At 40.6% G+C, this 14476-nt stretch overlaps 4 non-coding genes across 4 annotated transcripts; all 4 read right to left on the bottom strand.

The window, feature by feature from the left end:
* Positions 1-1980: 1980 nt before the first annotated feature.
* Positions 1981-2062, bottom strand: LOC111747868 (small nucleolar RNA SNORD115). Its single transcript, XR_002783825.1, has one exon. It is a non-coding gene; the product is annotated as a small nucleolar RNA SNORD115 (small nucleolar RNA).
* A 1619-nt stretch (positions 2063-3681) lies between these two features.
* Positions 3682-3760, bottom strand: LOC111747869 (small nucleolar RNA SNORD115). The gene has a single exon (XR_002783826.1). It is a non-coding gene; the product is annotated as a small nucleolar RNA SNORD115 (small nucleolar RNA).
* A 6020-nt stretch (positions 3761-9780) lies between these two features.
* Positions 9781-9860, bottom strand: LOC111747862 (small nucleolar RNA SNORD115). Its single transcript, XR_002783819.1, has one exon. It is a non-coding gene; the product is annotated as a small nucleolar RNA SNORD115 (small nucleolar RNA).
* A 3066-nt stretch (positions 9861-12926) lies between these two features.
* Positions 12927-13007, bottom strand: LOC111747866 (small nucleolar RNA SNORD115). Its single transcript, XR_002783823.1, has one exon. It is a non-coding gene; the product is annotated as a small nucleolar RNA SNORD115 (small nucleolar RNA).
* Between the last annotated feature and the right edge of the window lie 1469 nt (positions 13008-14476).

Here is a 14476-nt window from a genome sequence, read left to right as displayed (position 1 = left end):
TGATTCAAAATGGCCAGTACCAGCCAAATTCAGTTCAAATGTTTATGCATTCCATTTCATTTTGATGATTTCCAATTTTCCTAGATTCACAGTTTGTACATTCCACGTTACAATTATTAATGAATATCTGCAGCTGTTTCTTCTAATTTTGAGTCATGCCACCTCAGCAAATGAAGACACTGAAAGCTTTACTCAATCCATGTCATTAAGATCAGCTATACTTTGAGGTGGCAGCTCTTCCCCAGTTGTATTTTGAGTCCCATCCAACCTGAATGGCTCATCTTCCAGCACTATATCATACAATGTTCTACTGCTATTCATAAGGTTTTCACTGGCTACCTGTTTTCAGACTCTCGTGTCCTTCTTCCTAGCCTGTCTTTGTCTGGAAGCTCAGCTGAAACCTGTATACCATGGCTGACGCTCTGGTTTTTGAATACCAGTGGCATAGCTTCCAGCATCACAGCAACACTCAAGCTCCCACAATACAACAAACTGTCAGATGCATGGAGGTGGGGGGAACTGACCTTAGAAATATTTTTTAAAGGACAAAGCAGTCAGAGATCAAAGGAAGGAAATTAATTTCCTTATGTGTATGGTTTTAGCAGATATTAACAAAAGGATTGATAAAATGAGTACCCACACAAGCAATCTGTTAGGTAGGCTGCTGACGATTGACACAAAGCAAGAAACATGAACAATAAGGACAGGGCCTAGAGATTTCTGGACATAAACTCACAGGAGTTCTTATACAAGAAGAGGCTTCTCCATTGATTATCCCTGGCTGACGTATTGAAGAAAGTCATATCTGTATCCACAGGTATTGTCCAGTGCATGGAAACTCTCAGGAAATGACACCTTGGGGTCACAGAAAACTGGAGATCTACAAATCAGCTGTCAGGCACTCAGAAATATATTCCTTTTCAAGAATTGTGGTTACACCTCTTCTACGAAGTACCATAGCCTTACTACTGTTTGATGTCACTTTTGACCCACATGGAGACCCAATCCACATCTCACCAAAACAATCGCAGTGGAAACAACCCATCTCCTCCTGTTTTTCAATCATCAGTGGATCCCTTGGAATATACAGAACCTGACTCTTATCTCTACAGAATTCCAATGAATTGTCCCCCCAAAATTATCTTTCTACATATGGAATGCAGCAGTCATGTGTTCATTCCCTGTGAAGAAGAGCAGCCCATCATGGCTTCCTGTGACCTGAAGTCCTGAAACTAGCCATCTTCAAGGCTTCCCCTTAACAATTTCCACCATTCTTCGAATTAGCTTTTCTAAACAAAAATCTGCACAGCCACCTTCTCTTTAAAGGTAGAATCAGGCATCAGACTACACAATAGTTCATACAGTTCCAAGATTCATGGAAAAATTGCACTAAAGAGCCAAATATTCCAGCCTCAACTGACAGGCATTCAATTATGGCAAGGTAACCAGTGTTGCCAGTGTAGCTCATAGCTATTTGCATCCCATAAATGTTTTAGAAAAACACATTTGTCTAGTTTTGCACTTTTCCCAATTCGATATGCCATATCGGACAGGGATCCAGGGTATCAACAATAGTTACTCAAGTTGAAATTGTTTCAAATTCCTGTGAATTCTAAATATTCACCAGTGAATATCATCACCTCTTATTCAATCAGTGAAGGTCAAGAAAAAAATAGAGGACTCATCTCATAGGATTATCAAAACCCAACTACCTTTGGGTTGAATCTTCTTCACTTGTCCATGTGTCAGATGGGACCAGTTATAATGACATAGAATCACTCACCTTGAATACCTGGAATGGTGAAATTCTTAGAAGCACATCTTTCCAAATCACACAAAAAGAGGAAAAGAGCCAAAGAAGGAGCCTGACCAACATCAGTCAGTTAGGTATTTTCGATCACTTGAGGGAGGTGAAAAGAATCAAAATGGACACTCACTTTAAAGAACATAAATAAGGTTGGGCAAAAGGAATTTTCCTCTAAGCCTCAGCATAATGCTACTGAGCATGTTTTTTTATGTCATCATCTCTCCTCCAGACAAGTTTAGGTGTTATTGTTGACCCAAACTATGTCACTCCCAGGTATAAACCCCTTAAACCTTAAGATGCTTACCATAGTTTTCTTCCTTGCAGCCCAATGACACGCTGCATCAGAGTGTTCATATATACTCTTCTGGCTTCCTGGGGGGTTGGAATAACCACAATGAAAGCAGAAAAACTGTAATCATCCTCAAAAACCCTTTTTAAAGGATAAAGCAGTAAGACAGAGATCAGAGAAGAACGGTTCACTTCTTTATGGCCATGGTTTTGGCAGACATTCCCGAAAGAATGGATAAAATCAGTACCCCCATAAGCAACCCATTAGGTATGCTGCTGACCATTAATAAAAAGCAAGAAACATGTAAGATAAGAACAAGGTCTAGAATTACTTGGAAAAATAATAAACACTCAATAAGTTCCATGCTAGAAGATGCTTTTCAATTGATGAGACCCTGCTGATATATTAAAGAAAGCCATATTTGTATCCACAGTCTTTGTCCAGTGCACGGAACCTGAGGAAATTACACCTGGGGATCACAGAAAACTAAGGATCTATGATCTGTTGTTAGGACACTCAAAAATGTATTCTTTTCAAGAATTGTGGCAGCATCTCTTCTAGAGTGTCCTATTACTGTTTGAAGTCACTCTTGACTTACTAAGGGCCCCGATCCAGTGCGAGCCAAAATAATCTCAACAAAAAGAACCTATCTCCTCCTGTTTTTCAACCATCAGAGGATCCCTTTGGATACACAGAGTAGGGCTCTTATCACATCTCCACAGAATTTCAATGAGCTGTCAAGAGAAATCATCTTTTTGCAAGTGGAGGCAGCAGTAAGACTTTAATTCCCTGTGTAGAGGATCAGCCACTCATGACTTTCTGTAGCCTGAACCCCTGAAACTAGTCATGTCCAATGTTTCACCTTAACAACTGGCATTGTCTTTCACATTACCTCTTCTACACAGAAGTCTGTGAAGACACCTTTTTTTAAAAGTAGAGTCAGATAACAGAATAATCAAGAGTTCACCCAATTCAAAGATTTATGGGAAAATCCATTGGAGAACATAAGGTTCCACCCTCAACTGACACAACGGTTGAATCATGGGAAGTTTACCAGTGTAGCTGTTATACCTCCTAGCCATTCATATCCCATAAATATTTTAGAAAACACATTTGTCTAATTTTGTGTTTCTCCCAATTCACTAGGACATATTGCACTGACTGGACCCAAGTGTATCAAAAAGTACTAAAGTCAAAATTGCTTCAAGTTCCCATGAATCCTAAATATTTGCCCATGAATATCACCACCACTTAATTATTCAAGGTCAAGAAAAAAAAAAGGGGACACGTCTCATCTGATTCTCAAAACCCAACTGCCTTTGGGAGCCATTTTCACTTGTCCAAATGTCAGATTTGACTAGTTATAATGACATAGAATCACTCACCTTGAATCCTTGGGAGAGTGAGTTTTTTGGAAGCAGGTCTTTCTACATCATGTAAAAAAAAGGAAAAGAGCCAAAGAATAAGCCCGACAATCATAAGTCAGTTAGGTATTTTCAATTATTTGATGGAGGTGAAAAGAATTAAAATAGAGATCCATTTTGAAAAAGATAAAAAAAGGTTGGCCAAAAGGAGTTTCTCTCACAGGGCTTAGCATAATACTATTGAGCATGATTTTTATGTCAATCTCTCTTCAAGACAAGCTTAGGTGTCATCATAGACCTGAGCCATGTCTCCAGGTTTAAACCCCCTTAAACTTCAAGGTGCTTACCACGATATTTTCCTTCCAACCCAGTGTCACAGTGGATCACAGGGCTCACATATTCTCTTCAGGTTCCCTGGGGTTGGAATGACTACAGTGAAAACAGGACAACAGGGAGTATGGTCAGAAACCCTTTTTAAAGGACAAAGCAGTAATAGAAATGTGAAAGAAGAGAATACCATTTTCTTATGGCTATGGCTTTAGCAAATATTCCCAAAGGTATCTATAAAACCCCCACAAGAAATCTGTTAGGTAGGCTGCTGAACATTGACAGAAAGCAAAAAACCTGCAAGATTAAGGCAAGACCTAGAGGTCTCTGGACATAGAACTCTCAGAAGGGCCTACGCATAGAAGAGGTTTTTCAAATGATTAACCCTGGATGATATATTGAAGAAAGCCACATGGTTATCCACAGACATTGTCCAGTGCATGGTAATTCTCAGCAAATGACACACAGGGCACAGAAAATGGGGCGTCTATAAATCAGCTGTCAGGACACTCAGCAAAGTACTCCTTTTCAAGAATTGTGGCAACCCCTCTTCTAGAAAGTGCCGCTGCTGCAGTTGTTGTTGTTAGGTACCCTCGAGTCGGTTCCGACTCATAGCGACCCTATGCACAACAGAACGAAACACTGCCCGGTCCTGCGCCATCCTTACAATTGTTGTTATGCTTCAGCTCATTGTTGCAGCCACAGTGTCAATCCACATCGTTGAGAGTCTTTCTCTTTTCCGCTGACCCTGTACTCTGTCAAGCATGATGTCCGTCTCCAGGGACTGATCCCTCCTGACAAAATGTCCAAAGTATGTAAGACACAGTCTTTCCACCCTTGCTTCTAAGGAGCATTCTGGTTGTACTTCTAAGACAGATTTGTTCATTCTTTTGGCAGTCCATGGTATATTCAATATTCTTCGCCAACACCACAATTCAAAGGCATCAACTCTTCTTCAGTCTTCCTTATTCATTGTCAAGCTTTCACATGCATGTGATGTGATTGAAAAATCCATGGCTTGGGTCAGGCACACCTTAGTCTTCAGGGCGACATCTTTGCTCTTCAACACTTTGAAGAGGTCCTTTGCAGCGGATTTGCCCAATGCAATGCATCTTTTGATTTCTTGACTGCTGCTTCCATGGCTGTTGATTGTGGATCCAAGTAAAAGGAAATCCTTGACAACTTCAATCTTTTCTCCATTTATCATGGTGTTGCTCATGGGTCCAGTTGTGAGGATTTTTGTTTTCTTTATGTTGAGGTCCAATCCATACTGAATGCTGTGGTCTTTGATCTTCATTAGTAAGTGCTTCAAGTCCTCTTCACTTTCAGCAAGCAAGGTTGTGTGTGTCATCTGCATAACGCAGGTTATTAATGAGTCTTCCTCCAATCCTGATGCCTGTTCTTCTTCATATAGTCCAGCTTCTCGGGTTATTTGTTCAGCATACAGATTAAATAGGTATGGTGAAAGAATACAACCCTGACGCACACTTCTCCTGAGTTTAAACCAATCAGTGTCCCCTTGTTCTGTCTGAACAGCTGCCTCTTGATCTATGTAAAGGTTCCTCAGGAGCACAATTAAGTGTTCTGGAATTCCCATTCTTCGCAGTGTTATCCGTAGTTTGTTATGCTCCACACAGTCGAATGCCTTTGCATAGTCAATAAAACACAGGTAACATCCTTCTGGTATTCTCTGCTTTCAGCCAGAATCCATATGACATCAGCAATGATATCCCTGGTTCCACGTCCTCTTCTGAAACCGGCCTGAATTTCTAGCAGTTCCCTGTCGATATACTGCTGCAGCCATTTTTGAATGATCTTCAGGAAAATTTTGCTTGCGTGTGATATTAATGATATTTTTCTATAATTTCCACATTCAGTTGGATCACCTTTCTTGGGAATAGGTATAAATATGGATCTCTTCCAATCAGTTGGCCAGGAAGCTGTCTTCCATATTTCTTGGCATAGACGAGTGAGCACCTCCAGTGCTGCATCTGTTTGTTGAAACATCTCAATTGATATTCCATCAATTCCTGGAGCCTTGCTTTTTGACAATTCCTTCAGAGCAGCTTGGACTTCTTCCTTCAGTACGATCGGTTCCTGATCATATGCCACCTCTTGAAATGGGTGAATATTGACTAATTCTTTTGGGCATAATGACTCTGTGTATTCCTTCCATTTCTTTTGATGCTTCCTGCATCATTTAATATTTTCCCCCATGGAATCCTTCACTATTGCAACTCGAGGCTTGAATTTTTTCTTCAATTATTTCAGCTTGAGAAATGTCGAGCGTGTTCTTCCTTTTGGTTTTCCATCTCCTGCTCTTTGCACATGTCATTATAACACTTTATTATGTTTTTTTGAGAGGCCCTTTGAAATCTTCTGTTCAGTTCTTTTACTTCATCAATTCTCCCTTTTGCTTTAGCTGCTCGACGCTCAAGAGCAAGCTTCAGAGTCTCCTCTGACATCCACCTTGGCCTTTTCTTTCTTTCCTGTCTTTTCAGTGACCTCTTGCTTTCTTCATGGATGATGTCCTTGATGTCATTCCACAACTCCTCCGGTCTTCGGTCACTAGTGTTCAAAGCATCAAATCTATTCTTCAGATGGTCTCTAAATTTAGGTGGGATGTACTCAAGGTCATATTTTAGCTCTCGTAGACTTGCTCTGATTTTCTTCAGTTTCAGCTCGAACTTCCATGTGAGCAATTGATGGCCTGTTCCACAGTTGGCCCCTGGCCTTGTTCTGACTGATGATATTGGGCTTTTCCATCATCTCTTTCCACAGATGTAGTCAATTTGATTTCAGCGTGTTCCATCTGGTGAGGTCCATGTGTATAGTCGCCGTTTATGTTGGTGAAAGAAGGTATTTGCAAAGAAGAAGTCGTTGGTCTTGCAAAATTCTATCATTCGATCTCTGGCATTGTTTCTATCACCAAGGCCATATTTTCCAGCTACTGATCTTTTTTCTTTGTTTCCAACTTTCACATTCCAATCGCCAGTAATTATCAATGCATCTTGATTTCATGTTCGATCAATTTTGGGCTGCAGCAGCTGATAAAAACTTCTATTTCTTGATCTTCGGCCCTAGTGGTTGGTGCATAAATTTGAATAATAGTCGTATTAACTGGTCTTCCTTGTAGGCGTATGGATATTATCCTATCACTGACAGCATTGTACTTCAGGATAGATCTTGACACGTTCTTTTTGATGATGAATGCAACATCATTCCTCTTCGAGTTGTCATTCCCAGCATAGTAGTCTATATGATTGTCCAATTCAAAATGGCCAATACCAGTCCATTTCAGCTCACTAATGCCTAGGATATTGATGTTTATGTGTTCCATTTCCTTTCTGATGATTTCCAATTTTCCTAGATTCATACTTTGTACATTCCAGGTTCGATTATTAATGGATGTTTGTAGCTGTTTCTTCTCATTTTGAGTCGTGCCACATCAACAAATGAAAGTCCCAAAAGCTTTACTCCATCCACATCATTAATATCAACTCTACTTTGACGAGGCAACTCTTCCCCAGTCATCTTTTGAGTGCCTTCCAACCTGGGGGGGGGTTCATCTTCCAGCACTATATCAGACAATGTTCCACTGTTATTCACAAGGTTTTCACTGGCTAATGCTTTTCAGAAGTAGACTGCTGGGTCTTTCTTCCTAGTCTGTCTTAGTCTGGAAGCTCAGCTGAAACCTGTCCTCCATGGGTGACCCTGCTGGTATCTGAATACCAGTGGCATAGCTTCCAGCATCACAGCAACACACAAGCCCCACAGTATGACAAACTGACAGACACGTGGGGAAGAAAGTGCTGTAGTCCTATTATTATTTGATGTCACTCTTGAGCCACCTCATGCCAAAATAATTGCAACAGTAAGAACCCATCTCTTCCTGTTTTATAACCGACAGATGATCGCTCAGAATACACAGGACCCTCATCACATCTCTTCAGTATTCCAATGAACTTTAAGTAAAAAGTAATCTTTTCACATGGGCAATGCAGCAGTAAGTCCTTCATTCCTGTGGAGAGGATCAGCACATCATGTCTTCCTATTGCCTGAATTGCTGAAGATAGTTGTCTTAGTCGTCTAGTGTTGCTATAACAGAAGTACCACAAGTGGATGCTTTAACAAAGAGAAATTTATTCTCTCACAGTCTAGGAGTCTAGAAGTCCAAATTCAGGGTGCCAGATCCAAGGGAAGGCTTTCTCTCTCTGTCGGCTCTGGGGGAAGATCTTTGTCATCAATCTTCCCCTGGACTAGAATTCTCAGTGCAGGAACCCCAGGTCCAAAGGATGCACTCTGCTGCTGGTGCTGCTTTCTTGGTGGTATGAAGTCCCCATGTCTCTCTGCTCACTTCTCTCTATTTCAGAAGAGATTGGCTCAAGACACAACCCAATCTTGTAGACTGAGTCCTGCCTCATTAGCATAACTGTTGCTAATCCCATTTTACCACCATCATAAGCATGTCGCCTTTGAGTCAATTCTGACTCATAGTGACCCTACAGGACAGAGTAGAACTTCCCCACAGAGTTTCCAAGGAGTGCCTGGTGGATTTGAACTCCTGACCTTTTGGTTAGCAGCCGTAGCACTTATCCACTATGCCTCCAGGTTTCCCCATCACCATCATAGAGAAAAGATTTGCAACACATAGGAAAATCACATCAGATGACAAAAGGGTAGGCACTTACACAATCCTAGGAATCATGGCCTAGCCAAGTTGACAGATATTTTGAGGGGACACAATTCAATCCGTAACACTAGTCATCTCCAAGGCCTCTTCTTATACCACTGGCATCATCCCTCACATTAGCTTTTCCACACAGAAATATTTGTAGCCACCTTTTCTTTAAAGGTAGAGTCAGGTATCAGACTACTCAATAGTTCATCCAATTGCAAGATTCATGGGAAAAGTGCATGTAGAACCTAAGGTTCCAGCCTCTACTGACACAAGGGTGGAATAATTGGAAGTTTACCAGTGTCACTAGTACAGATCCTAGCCATTTGTATCTCATAAATATTTTAGAAAAAGACATTTGTCGAGTTGTATATTTCTTCCAATTCAATAGGATGTATCAGACTGAGACCCAGGGTATCAAAAATTACCCAAGTTGAAATTGTTTCAAGTTCCTGTATCCTACATATTCACCCATTAATATCACTGTCACTTGGTCAATCAGTCAAGGTCAAGAGAAAAAGAGGGAACACATCTCATCTGATTCCCAAACCCCAACTACCTTTGGGCTGTGTCTTAGTCATCTAGTGCTGCTATAACAGAAATACCACAAGTGGATGGCTTCAACAGAAGTTTCTATCTCTCACAGTCTAGTAGGCTAAAAGCCCAAATTCAGGGCTCCAACTCCAGAGGAAGGCTGTCTATAGGTCCTTGTCATCAATCTTTTTCTGGACCAGGAGCTTCTCGGCACTCAGGTCCAAAGAACACACCCTGCTCCTGGCATTACTTTCTTGGTGGAATGAGATCCCCAAGTCCCTCTGCTCACTTTTCTCTTTTATATCTCAAAAGAGATTGGCTTAAGACACAATCCAGTCTTGTAGATTTAGTCTTGCCTCATTAGCATAACTGCCACTAATTCCATCTCATCAACATCGTAGAGATAAGATTTACAACACATAGAAAAATCACATCAGATGACAAAATGGTGAACAATCACACAGTCCTGGAAAACTTGGCCTACCCAAATTGATACACATGTGTTTGGGGATTGCAATTCAATCCATGAAAGGCTGCATCTTCACTTGTCCAAGTGTCAGATGGGACCAGTTATAACCACGTAGAATCATTCATTCACCCTGAGTCCTTGCAATGGTGAATTTCTTGGAAGCAGGTCTTTCTAAATCACATGAGAAGAGCCAAAGAATGAGGCAGACATACATCAAGTAGTTAGGTATATTTGGTCACTTGAGGGAGGTGAAAAAAATCAAAATGGGGATCCACTTTGAAGAGGATAAATAAGGTTGGGCAAAAGGCCTCTAGGCCTCAGCATAATTCTATAGAGCATGATTTTTTTTCATTGTCTCTCTTCAAGACAAGTTTAGGTGTCATTATTGGCCTGAGCCATGTGGCTCCCCAGGTACAAATTCCCTTAGACCACAAGATGCTTATCATGATGTCTTCTTTCCAGATCAGTGTCACACTGGATCAGAGTGTTCATATATCCTCTTCTTGATTTCTGGAGGACTGGAGGTTTGAATGACCCCAGTGAAGGCAGGACAACAGGGAAGATCCTCACAAATCTTTTATAAAAGACAAAGCAATAAGACAGAGGTCAAAGAAGAGAAATTCATTTTCTCATGGCTATGGTTTAGCAGCTATTCCAAAAGGGATCGATAAAATCTGTACCCCTACAAGTAACTCACTAGGTCGACAGCTGACCTTTGACTCAAAGTAGGAAACATACAGGACAAGGACAAGGTCTAGGGGTCTCTGGACATAGAACAATCTCTCAGGAGGTCGCATGCAGAAGAGGCTTTTCAATTGATTAGTCCTGGCTGATACATTTAACTCATATGGGTATTCACAGACATTGTCCAGTGCATGGAAACTCTCAGGAAATGACAAAACTAGAGTTTTACAAGTAGCAGTGAGGACACTAGGAAATGTATTTCTTTTCAAGAATCGTGACATCACCTCTTCTAGAAAGCGCCATAGTCCTATTATTGTTTGATGTCACTCTTGGCCCAGCCAGGGCCCCAATCCACCTCACACAAAAATAATCTCAACAAGGAGAACCCATCTCCTCCTGTTTTTCAGCCAGCAGAGGATCCTTTAGAATACACAGATCAGGACTGTCATCACATATCTACATGAATATGAACTTTCAGTAAAAAGTGATCTTTTCACCCATGCAATGCACAGTACATCCTTCATTCTGTGCGTAGAGGATCAGCCTATCAAGTCTTCCTATTTCTGAATACTGAAGCTAATCATCTCCAAGACCTCACCTTTGACAACTGGTATCATCACTCACATTAGCTTTTCTGCACGGAAGTCTGTGTAGCCACCACCTTTTCTTTAAAGGGTGAGTCAGGTATCAGAGTACTCAACAGTTCATCCAATTCCAACTTGTGAGGGAAAACTGCACTGTAGAACCTAAGGTTCCAACCACAACCTAGACAGGAATTCAATTATGGGGTGTTTACCAGTTTTGATGGAATAGCTCCAGGCCCTCACAACCCATAAATATTTTAGAAAAACACACCTATCTAGTTGTGTGTACCTCCCAATTCAATATAACATATCAGACTCTGCACTAGGGTATCAAATTCTACTCAATTTGAAATTGTTTCAAGTTCCTGTGAATCCTAATTATTCACCCATGAGGATCACTACAACTTAGTGAATCAGTCACAGTCCAGAAAAAAAGGGACACATCTCATCTGATTACCAAAACCCAATTGCCTTTGGGCTTCATCTTCACTTGTCCAAGTGTCAAATAGAGCAGTTATAATGACATATAATTACTCACCATGGAATGCTTCATTTTTTTGAAAGCTGGCCTTTCTAAATCAATCACAAAAAAAGGAAAAGAGCCAAGGAACGAACCTGCCAAACAGGAGTCAATTGGGTATTTTTTATCCCTTAAAACTCAAGATGCTTACCACAGATGTCTCTCTTCCAGCCCAGTGTCAAACTTGATCATAGCATTCACATATCCTCTTCAGGTTTCCTGGCTGTTTGGAATGAACCCAAGGAAACAGGTAAACAGAAATCGACCTCAGAAACCCTTTTTTAAAGGACACAGCAGTATGACACAAGTCAAAGAAAAGAAGTTCATTTCCTTATGGATATGACATTGTCAAAGGTATTGATAAAATTAGTGCCCCCACAAGCAATGCATTATATACACTGCTGACCATTGAGAAGAATCAAGCAAGGTAAGGACAAGGCCTTGAGCTCTCTGGACACAGAACAAACTCTTGGGAGTTTCCAAGCAGAGAAGAGGCTTTTCCATTGATTACTCCTGGAAGAGGTATTGAAGAAAGCCATATCTACATCCACAGGCATTATCAAGTCCATTGAAGCTCTCCAGAAATGACTCTGTGGGTATCCAGAAAACTGGGGATCTACAAATCAGCTGTCAGGAGATTGGAAATTTTATTCCTTTTCAAGAATTGTGGCAACACCTCTTCCTGGAAGTGCCATTGTTCTATTACTGTACTCTTGACCCCCAGCCAAAATAGTCACGGCAGGAAGAAACTACCACCTCCTGTATTTAAACCAGAAGAGGATTCCTTAGAATATGCAGAGCAAGACAAACTTCAAAATGCCACAGGATTTCAAAGAACTTTCAGAAAAATGATCTTTCATATGCTCAAGGCAGCAGTCAGTCTTTCACTCCTGATGGAGAGGATCAGGTTACCATGACTTCATGTGGCCTGAACTGTTAAAGCTAATCATATTAAAGGCCTCACCCTTAACTAGCATCATCCTTCACATTAGCTTTTCTGCACAGAAATTATGCAGTCACGTTTTCTTTAATGGGAGGGTAAGGTATTAGACTACTCAACACTTTATCCAATTCCAAGATTCATGGGAAAACTGCACTCCAGAATCTAAGGTTCCAGCCTCATCTAACATAGGCATTCAATTAAGGTAATTTCACCAGTGTCCTTGTATATTTCCTAGCCATTCACATCCCATAATTACTTTATAAAAACACATTTGCCCAGTTGTGTATTTCTCCCAATTCAATACAGCATATTGGACTAGGCACCAGGGTATCAAAAATTACTCAAGTCGAAATTGTTTTAAGTTTCTGTGAATCATAAATATTCAGCCACGATCATCACCAACACTTAATGAATGAGTCAAGGTTAAGGAAAAAAGGGGGGGGCACCTCTCATCTGATTCCCAAAACTTAATTTCCTTAGGGATTCATCTGCACTTTTCCAAATGTCAGGTGAAGCCAGTTATAATGATATAGAATCATTCACCTTGAATCCATGGAACGGTGGATTTCTTGGAAGAAGGTCTTTCTAAATCACACAAAAAGAGGAATGAGCCTGTCAAACATCAGTCAGTTCCGTATTTTCGATACCTTGATGAAAGTGAAAAGAATCAAAATGGATGTCCACTTTGAAGACAATAAATAAGGCTGGGCAAAAGGTATTTCCTGCTGGGCCTCAGTGTTATCTTACTGAGCAAGATTTTTCTGTCATTGTCTCTGTTCAAGACAATTTTAGGTGTCATCATTGACCTGAGCCAGGGTAATTCCATGGTATATATACATCACCTAATACCTAAGATGCTTACCACAGATGTCTTTTTTTCAGCTCTGTGTCACACTGGGTAGCACGTGTACATGTCTTGTGGAGAATTCCTTAGATGTTCGAATGACCCCAAGGACAACGGGCCAGGAGTGATCTTCCTCAGAAACTTTATTACAGAAACAAAGCAGTAATACTGAGGTCACAGGAGAGATCCTCATTTCTTCATGGCTTTGGCTACTGCCAGCTATTTCCAAAAGTTCCAATAAGGTCAGTATACATGAAAATTGCCATTATGTAGGCCTCTGATCATTGACAACAAGCAAGAAACCAGCAAAATAAGGACAAGACCTAGAGGCTCTAAGCATAGATTAGGCTTTTCCATTGATCACCCTGGCTGATATAGTGAAAAAAGCCAAATTTGTACCTACTTGCATTGTCCAGTCCATGGAAACTCTCAAGAAATGATACTCCATGAGTCACAGAAAACTGGGGATCTACAAATAGCTGTCAGGACACTCAAAAATGTATTCATTTCCAAGAATTCTGGCAACATTTCTTCCTGAAAATGTCATTGTCCAATTACTGTTTGATATCACTCTCTACTCACTGTCTTAGGCTAGGTTCTCAGCAGAAGCAAAAACAGTGAAGTGTATATATAAGCATATATATATACACATATATGTATGTATACATATATGTATATACATATATGTATATATTATAGAGAGAAAAAGAGAGAGAGAGATTTATATCAAGAAAACAGCTCATGCTGTTGTAGAAGCTGAGAAGTCCCAAATCCATGGATCAGGCATCATGCTATAGGCTTCTCCTGACTCATACGGCAGCAGGGGCTTACAAACCCAAGATCAGTAGGTCAGAGGGCAGGCTGCTTGCTCACATGCTGTGGAGGCTAATGAAACCAAGAGATCATCAGGTAAGATAGCAGACTGCTGGCTCAAGTCCCAAGAACCAGAGTTCAGATGATGAAAAGCCAAATACAGGATCCAGAGCAGAGCAAAAGCCAGTGATCTTTGATCAAAAGTCCATATATATTGGACGAAGGCCTTGTCCACAAGAAAACTCCCTTTCAACTGATTGGCTGCTCATAGCAGATCTCATGGAGGAGATTACATTAAATCAGGTCTAGTCCTGCAGGTGATCACGTCATTACATAACTACCAAACTACATCATAACTGCCAAACCTCTGAAAATTGTGGCCCAGTCAAGTTGACACACAACCTTAATCATCACAGTTCACCACTTGTCAACTTGGCACCTCTACACATCTTTTTAAACCATACATAATCGCTAAATAAAGACAATTATAAAGTCATGACTGTGCCTAACATAATACAATTATCATGCATACAAAAGAAAATACACTAGCCCTGTTTACATCTTACATTTTATAAGTGAAGAAAACAAAAATATTTGATGCAGGGAGGTGGGACCAAGAA

Source organism: Loxodonta africana, chromosome 13, assembly GCF_030014295.1.
Source record: "Loxodonta africana isolate mLoxAfr1 chromosome 13, mLoxAfr1.hap2, whole genome shotgun sequence".
Taxonomy (NCBI): domain Eukaryota; kingdom Metazoa; phylum Chordata; class Mammalia; order Proboscidea; family Elephantidae; genus Loxodonta; species Loxodonta africana.
The sequence above is the reverse complement of the archived record's forward strand: the minus strand, read 5'-3'. Positions and strand labels throughout refer to the sequence as shown.